Genomic DNA, 9,182 nt, shown 5'->3' on the forward strand with positions numbered 1-9,182 from the left:
TGATGCATATCAAGCGATTGCAAATACCATGACCTGTATCAGGCGCACCTTAGTCTCCAGAGAGACACTGTTGCTCCTGAGTACGTTTGAGAGGTCCCTAACGGCAGACTTTCCCATCGCGATACGCTTTTTGATTTCCTGACTGCTGGTACCAAGAGTGTTGACCGTGGAGCCGAGCAAACTGAAGCTGTGAACACTCTAGCAATTGAAATTTTAGCCAGAAAATAGCTACACAGAGATTTAGCATTTCATTTTAAATTAGCTTATTCTATTTCTCCATACAGGTCCATCTTGGAGAGGGTGAAACCAGGCTTGGAGGCAAGGATTCTGTATTTTGGGCATATTGCAAGGAAGGGCCAGTCTTCGGGGAGGGGTATCATGCTTGGAAAGATGGAGGGATCGCGCAAAAAAGAAAGACTTTCAATGAGATGGATTGACTCAGTGATTGGCATAATGGGGGTAGGTGTGTCAGAGACAATGAAACTGGCTCAAGATAGAACAGGGTTCAGAGTTGTTATACATAGAATTACTGTAAGTCTAATTCGACTTGACAGCACACAACTACAATTCTCTATAGAGAACAAACGTAACAAACAAATCACCCTACACTCAATGGATTAACATAATTTATTATTGCCTCTCATGGGTCCATGGGTTGATTGGGTTCACTTGAGTAGCCTTCGCTGTCTTACCTGGACAGTCCTAATTTTTTGCATCTCATTGGTTTTTATGATTTACAGTTGTGACCTCTGAAAGTTTGGCTGTCCAGAAGTCCAAGATGGCTCACTTGCTAGGCTGGCAAATGATGCCAGCTAGCTGCTCAGTTGAGCCTGTTGACCAAAACACTCATATGTGGATACTGCATATGACTTGAGCTTTTTTTCCATGTTGTAGATGAATTCTTGGAGGAAATACACTAAAACCTTCTAGAGATCCAGTTGGAAGTTATGAGACTTCGTAAGATCTAGCCTTAGAAAGCTTCAATGTTACTCAACTTTATTCTTTTGGTTAAAAATGAATCAGGGGGGAGAAAGAAGGATTCAAAGTTCTTTCTGGTACTGGAGGAGATTGTCCCATCTTTCTCTTCATGGACCCACTGGTGGATTTGAACTACCTGCTCTGAGTTTGCAGTGCAACTCCTTAGTATGAAGCCACCAGAGCCCTCTAAGCAATATGATAGATATGATTAATGCCACAGAATTATACATGTTAAAAAAAATCTTGAAATACAATTGTTTTGTTACATAAATACTTACCATAATTAGAGAGAGAGAGAGAGAGAGAGAGAGAGAGAGAGAAATGTGCTACAGGGCCAGCCTAACTCCAAGAGGAGCATGTAAATACTGAGAAACAGTTCATTGAATAGGGCAAAGGGAAGAGACAATCATATTTGGAAATGAGCTATCATGTAAGTTACGAGGATTTATTTGCACAAGTGCTTGAGTTTATTCAAAAGCTCATAATGAGGAAAAAGTTTTCTCACTTGAGTATGGAGTCCAAAGTCTCATGAAAATATACTTCAAACAAATTTTCAATCTCTTATAATATTTTTTCTTAATCCAACTCTGCTTGATGAGACTCAAACAAAGAAAAAAAAATGGAAAGATATCAAAGATGTGGCACATGGAGAGCTGAAGTACAGCAATTAAAAGCTGAGCAGGAGGAAGAAATTCTCAAAGTCATAAAGTACCATGAGACACTTTTCAAATGATATAGCATCATTATCGTTTAGGACAAACCATGGTAATCATCCTGGGATGCAATCAGGAAACTTTTTTCCTTGAGTAAAAGCTTGCAGAAGAGATAATGAGAGGCAGTCTTTGAAGTTGAAACCCAGTCATTCTTACTTTTCTCTTGAGTCACAGACTTCATTGAGCATACAAAAAATGTTAGAATTTTTATGCCCTGAAAAATTTAAAACTGGATAGTTTATCTTTCATTGTTCTTGCCTTTTTTCTCTCTGTGTTGTCTTTCCTTCCTTATTTCTTTCTACAGTTATTTATATGGAATCTCTTTTGTATCACTGATTTGAACCAAGTGTTAAAGAAAACAGATAAGTACTCTATTATGATGGCATATGTGCTCTTAATACACTGAGAAAACAATCAAGTCCACCAATAAATAAGAAAACTCTAGATAAGTAAGAAATGGTATACACAAAATTTTTTATACAATTTTACAGTGTTCACAATCTATCTGTTGATTTTCTTTCCAGTTCTATAGACTATAACATCTTTTAACCAAAGCGCATATTTTTCATATGAACAGAGAAAGAGGAAGACCCTCCATGTGATGAATTGACAGTGTCTACAATGGACTTTAGCAGATCTGAGATTGTGAGGATGGCACAGGAGTCATTCCATTGCACACGTGGTGGCTATGAGTTGGAGCCCATTTGATGGCACCTAACAGCCTAACAGTGTGGATGTTTTGGTGGTTATCGATTGCTGTCTCACTCACAAACTGGATATACATGTGGCTTGATCTGTTTTTTTTTTTCCCCTCACCTGTGAACAATTATATGCAATGTCCAATGTCATTAGAACTGACCTTCCTAATCCACAGAGGAGCATTGGTTTCCTAGGAAATTTCAGAACCCATTGCTGCTGGTGAATATGAATATATGCTTTGCAAGACTCTCTGGGGCTTTATTTTGTTTGATAAATCCTATCCTTGGGGAGCTATCTGCTTACTCCTCTTTAAAAAATTAAATGTATCAAATAGCTGTGGATTCAAATTTCAGACTCTCTTTAAAGGAGACTTTGATCCATATTTTGATGGTGATAGTAAAGGATGCATGATTTGCTTTGTAGAATTTTTTCTTGATGATTTTACGTTACAGCACAAGTTATATTTTTGTCTTTGGTTGTATCAACCTGTAGTGGACGAAACACAGACTTTTATCTTTGGCAATATTTTATTTCTCTCATTAGCATAACACATAACCTTTGCAAAAAGCAGATATCCACCTATTTTACTCCATTGTGATAAATGAGATATAATGATATATTTTTGTTATTTGTTTGGAAGTGGCATGCTAATTGGTAAAACAAATTGTTATTCTGTACTTCACTTTTGGACACTTTATTGCTATTGTTTATTATTGTTAAAGGGCATGTTAATGCTGTGGCTGCAAATTGCGTTGAATACAGTTACGGAGTACACATACTCACTGCCCTTGAGTCCATTCTGACTAGCAGGGATCTTATATATCATCACTGTAGTAAACTATAGTTTCCTATAGTATCAGTCATATCTCCCTGCTGATGTAAAATAGAATTTACACTCTTAATCTATTGATTTCTCTTTCCAGTTCTACAATCAATAACTTTTCCTTTTAACCACAGAATGACTTTTTTTATGTGATTCCTATAGACATGCAGATCTTTTCAATATAATTGTCATATTCATTTTTAAATCTGTTTATGTGTCCTGTTTTGCTGTTTGTTGTTTATACTAGACTAACTCTGTAAACTTAATCTGTAGAATGTGTTGGCTACGGAAGTTTTTACTCAGTTTGTAAACATTGATTGTGCTTTGAATGAATAGCTCTGCTGAGGTAACTCCCATTCACTGATTTTAAAGTCAAATTCCATTTTTAGTATATTTACAGAATCGTCCATCTACTACCACAGTGTAATTTTAAACCATTTCTATCTCCCCCAAAAGAGATTACATTCCGCATTTTCAGTCATTTTCCAGTCCCACCTCTAGCCCAAAAGAGATCACTACTTTCTCCTTGGTTAGGCCTTTTTTGAACATTTTGTATAAGTACAATTATATGTGTTCTTTTACGTATGTCATCTTTCAGTAGGCATGGTTTTTTATTTCATGTGATTATTAGCATTTCACTGCTGAATAGTATTCCCTTGTATAGACATACACAGTGGTTTGTTTGATTTTTTTCACCTCATCACTAGTTATAATCATTTCATTTTCCACTTTTTTATTATTATAAATAATGCATCTATGAATTTTGGCATACAGTCTGTGGGGGTTGCACGGGTGGCATAGTTCCTAGACAGCTGCACTGCTAAACCTAAAGGTGGCATCTCTCTGGTAGTTCGAATCCACCAGTCGTTCTGTGGAAGAAAGACACCTCCCATGTGACGGCTTGCTAGAGTTACATTATGCTTTCATGGTTTAATGGCAACACAATGATTTTTCAGGGAGCTGTGGTGGCTGAATGGTCAGGAATTGCACTATGAACCCAAAGGAAGTGGTTCAAATCCACCAGCTGCTCCAAGGGATAAAGATGGGCAATCTCTGATGGTGTGGTAAACAGCTCCTGAAAACCTACTGGTGGCTCAGCTGTGAGTCATTTCTGACACGAGGGTACACAACAACAACAATGATTGTGTGGATGTTGTGTCAAAACATCTCATGGCATAAAGCTTTTATGTTCTGTTGAAGGTTATCTATGTTTGGGCATCAAAGTTTGGGCAGTTCACATCTACCCTGCTTTTCCTTTCCATTGGTGCCTTTTTAGAAGCCCTGGTGGTACAGTGATTAAAGGCGTGGCTGCTAATAGCAAGATGGGTTATCCAAATCCACCACATGCTCTGCAAAAATTTACAGCCTTGGAAACCGATGGGGCAGTTCTACTCCTATCTTGTAGGATGGCTATGAATCAGAAGTGACTTGACAACTGTAGATTTTGGTTTTGGTTGGTTGGTCTCTTTTTGTGTCCTAAACCAGAGATGCGTGGAGAACCTATATAGTCCCTCAGTAGTTCATTCATCTCCAAAGTGCTGTTAAATATCTGCTATCATCAGGCTAACAGAAGCCCACCTGACACTGATGGTTAAGAACTGGGCTGCTACCCATCAACTGCATCACAGAAGAAAGACAAAGCCCTTGCCTATCAAGATCTGTAGCCTCAGAAACCCTGTGGAGCAGTTCTACTCTGTCCTATAGGGTCTGTACGAGCCAAAACCAACTGAACAGCATAGTTTGGGATATCTTTCCCTTTAAGAAAAAATTTAACTATTCCTAATTAAGAGAAAGAGGATTACATCTCTGTTTCCTTGATATTCTTTGACAGAAATTCTGTATTCACCATTCTACAAATATAGGAGGACTTTGCATATCATATATCTCTCCAGAGTGCTGAAAAACAACGATGGAGAAGAGTCTTGAGCATACCATGGACTGCCAAGAAAACAAATAGGTCTGTCTTGGAGAAGGTGAAACCAAGTCTCTCTTTGGAAGCTAGGATTTTGAAGCTCTGCCTCACTTACTTTGGGCACATGGCCAGGAGAGATCAGTCCTTAGAGAATTACATCATGCTCGGAAAGGTGGATGGACAGCACAGGAGAGGGAGACCTGGATGAAATGGATTGATAGCGTAACTGGGGCAATGGGGGTTGGGGTGTGGGAATTAGTGAGACTGGCTCAGGACAGGGAAGGGCTCAGAGCTGCTGTACATAGAGTCGCTGTACATTTCAGAGGACTCAATGGCACATTATAATAACATACTATGACAGATTTGGAAACAGGAGTGGCATGCACTTCCTAAACAACATGCCTCTGCAAACTCTATGAACTTTGATAAATGTTGATAGTTGTAGAGGGGCTTCAGGTCTTTTGGTTATAGGATCGCTATGAGTCGTGCTCAACTTGAAGGCAATCAGCAATAACAACAACAACCACAACCATATATCAAGCATGAACCTAGGGACAAAGTAGCTAGAGTGGAAGACAAGAAAGAGGGAATCTATCTTATGCTGGTAGTTTGAAGCCTGATAATAAAAATTATAGGTCTTGAAATAATATTATTTTCAACAACAGAATAGCAATGCAGGTTTTATACTAAGGCTGACAATTTGATTGAGGGAATTAATGGAGTCTTGAACTTTGTTAAAACTAGTCAGATATTAATTATTATATTAATAAGCAAATGGTTCTCATAACTGAGTGCAAAATAATTTCCCCCCCTCAACTACCATATCATTTATGGAAAAATTAGTGCTTGAAATTTTAACTTGATTCTGCCAGGTAAGAGCCTTGTGGCTAGTGTTGTCAAATCTAAATTGATTTAGTTCATTTACCAGTGGTTATAAGATTCTTGTCTATTACACCTGCAGTGATGTCCCTTGAACAAGTTGTTGTTATGTGCTGTTAAATTGCCTGTGACTCTATGTTCAACAGCCCTAAACTCTGTTCTATGTTGTGCCAATCTTATTCTGATACACCTGCTCCCATTACCCCAGTCACGGAATCAATCCATCTTGAGCGTCTTCCTCTTTTTTTAGCTTTATTTAAATAAAATTTTTATTTATACTGGTTTAAAGTTCATATACATTGTTTTTTATACTACCAGATCTTTCCCATTTCCTTTACCCACCCTTCCCTCTACCCATCAAATTGTGTGACCCTATGATTACACCCCCCAACCCCAGCCGATTCCCTTTGCTTCCCCCCCTTGGATCCTCATACACGTTCTGCAATAATGGTCTCATACAATATTTGTCCTTATGGGACTAAGTTAGTTCACTTAACATAATGCTCTCCAGTCCCTCCCAAGTTAGGTAGTGATTTCCAGAATCAATGCTCCTGTATGCTGCACAGTATTCCATTGTGTGACTGTACCATGATTTCTCAATCCATTCAATTGTGGTTGGGCATTTGGGCTGTTTCCATGGTCTTGCGATGATGGTGAATAACACTGCTTTGAACATTGGTGTACAAATCTTCATTTGTGTCTTAGTTCTGATTTTTTCAGGGTATATTCCAAGCAGTGGAATAGCTGAGTTATACGGTATTTCTATGTTGAACAACATCTCTTGAGTGTCTCTGTGGCTCTTGGAGTCCTTTTTAAGTAATGAGAACTCAATCTTGTGGCAATTTCAGTCAGTAAATATAAATTAAGGATGGGCAATCTCCTCCAGTGCAATTATCTGCCTTTGAAAACCCACTGGAGGGGCAGCTATGCGTCAATTCCAACTTGACAGTTCCCAACAACATGTATATACAAAGCTTTGGTGACCTAGTGGTAAGAAGTTGCACTGCAATATGAAATGTACTCAGTTTGAATCCACCAGATGCTGTACGGGTGAAGGATGAACAAACTCCTCTCATGTGATTTACTGTTTCTGACAGTCTGCTGGAGGGTTAGGTATGGGTCAGTTCCTACTTGAAGGCACACAACAATAATGAAGAAAGCACTCTGGTGGAAGCTACAAAGCTGCATGAAGAGGTGCTCCTGCTGGTCAAAAGCTCAGAAGATCCACCTGAGCACTCTAACTTCTGGAGAAGCATTTGTTATTATTAGGTGGTTGGAGAGGCTCTGACTCATAATGACCTATGTACAACAGAACCAAACACTGCCTAAGCCGGTACTATCTTTCACATCTCTCCTGTGCTTAAGCTCATTGTTGCAGCCATTGTGCCAATCCATCTCACTGGTGATTTCTTTTTTCCTAAGCATGTAGCTGCTTCTTCACCATGGACCAGCCTCTCCTGATAACAGGCCCAAAGTATGCATCATGAAGTCTCACTATCTTTGTTTCTAAGGAGCATTCTGACTGCGCTTTTTTGAAGATGTTTGCTCTTTTAAAAGTCTGTAGTATATGAAATGATCTTCAACTTCACAATTCAAAGGCAGCAATTCTTCTTTGGCCTTCTTTACTCATTGTCCAATTTTTACATGCATTCCATAGTGATTGAAAACATCGTGGTTAGGGCCAGATTCACTTTAGACCTCAAGGCAACATACTTGCTCTGTAGTACTTTGAAGAGGTCCCTAGCAGTCGATTTGTGCCAGTGAGTGGCTTAATGTTGAGAAAGCTTTTCATGACTCATCAAGCCATTTTTTTTTTAAATCTCCCATTCATATTTTAGAGAGCTTTAACTACTTATACCAGGGTTGGATCAAAACCTCAGAAGTATTCCTCTGGAATGAAAACTGTTTCATAGCAGGATTTCAGAGGCTGCAAATTTCCAGGGAGGAAATTGCCCATATTTTAGAGTCATGAAAATAAACCATTTCACAAATTATCTCACAACCTGGCTTAAATGAATGAAGATTTATAAGGGAAGTGTTAATTTGTATTTCCTTGTAAAGTGTACATAGACTGTAACGTTTGAGGCTTAGAAGGAGCCTTAGTGACCACCTAAACCATAATCTATTTACAGCTATTAAAGTTTTGGCCCCAAGAAGTGCCTGACTCCTATCTCTCCTGTGACCCTGACTCCTCCTTCTATCCCCCCTGTGACCCTATCTCCTCCTTCTATTCCTCCTCATAGCACCCAGTTTTTTGGTGTCAATTTTCACCAGCTGGAAGAGAGAGATAATAGCCATGTAGACTTGCCAGCTTTAGTAATTCTAGTTCCTGGAATCAAGGACAGGAAGCCTTTTAGTTATTTGCACACTCTAACTTTTCTAGCTTCTATTGAATAAATCACTTAACTGTCAGCTAATTACAGTGTTGGAAAGTTTACATCATTCATCTTTTTATGGCACCTCTTAATGGAAGACTCAAGAGATTAAAACTCATGGTGAATTTCCACAATATAAAAAAGGAAAGCTGACCTAGAGAAAGATGGGACAATAGTTTAAAATTTGAGAAGTTTTAAAAGCAGCAATGGGATTGTACACAGTAGCCTATTTAAAGGAGTGCTGGTTTGAACACTTTTATCAAGTTCTTGAAAAATGACAAATGTGACTTTTATCACAACCAATGCCATTTTATCGACAATTTTGTACATAGCAAATAGTCCTCTGTGGTTGGTTCTATTAACCCACTTTAAAGATAAAACTGAGGCACAGAGAAATGAAAAGGTCCCATTTCATACTCCTAGTTAACAGTTAAAATAGAAATAAGAACCAGGCGAACTCTTGACCTCATCCTAGGTGTCAGTCGTTCTCTTGACCTCTCAAGAAGGTATCAGAATAAATCTGTTTCTTGCAATGCTTTGAAGCTCTATTCTAGGTCCTGGGTCTCAAGTCAGAACTGGCCCTTCCTTCCCCTGGCGCTCCTTGGCCAAAGGAACCTGTTCCTTTCAGCGCGATTCCTCCCCATCCATTGCCCTTTCATTCCGACTGTCTAGTATCTGAATCAGGACCCGACAGTGCAAGCGTCTCTAGGACCTCGGTGCCCACCGCGGAGCCGCGCGAAGCCGCAGGCGGCGGGAGCGGCGCGCACGTGCCGCCGGGAAGGAGCCACGGCCGCCTGGGCAGC

The sequence above is a fragment of the Elephantulus edwardii genome, unplaced genomic scaffold (assembly GCF_000299155.1).
Source record: "Elephantulus edwardii isolate Elephantulus edwardi_28Jun2011 unplaced genomic scaffold, EleEdw1.0 scaffold00105, whole genome shotgun sequence".
Lineage (NCBI taxonomy): Eukaryota > Metazoa > Chordata > Mammalia > Macroscelidea > Macroscelididae > Elephantulus > Elephantulus edwardii.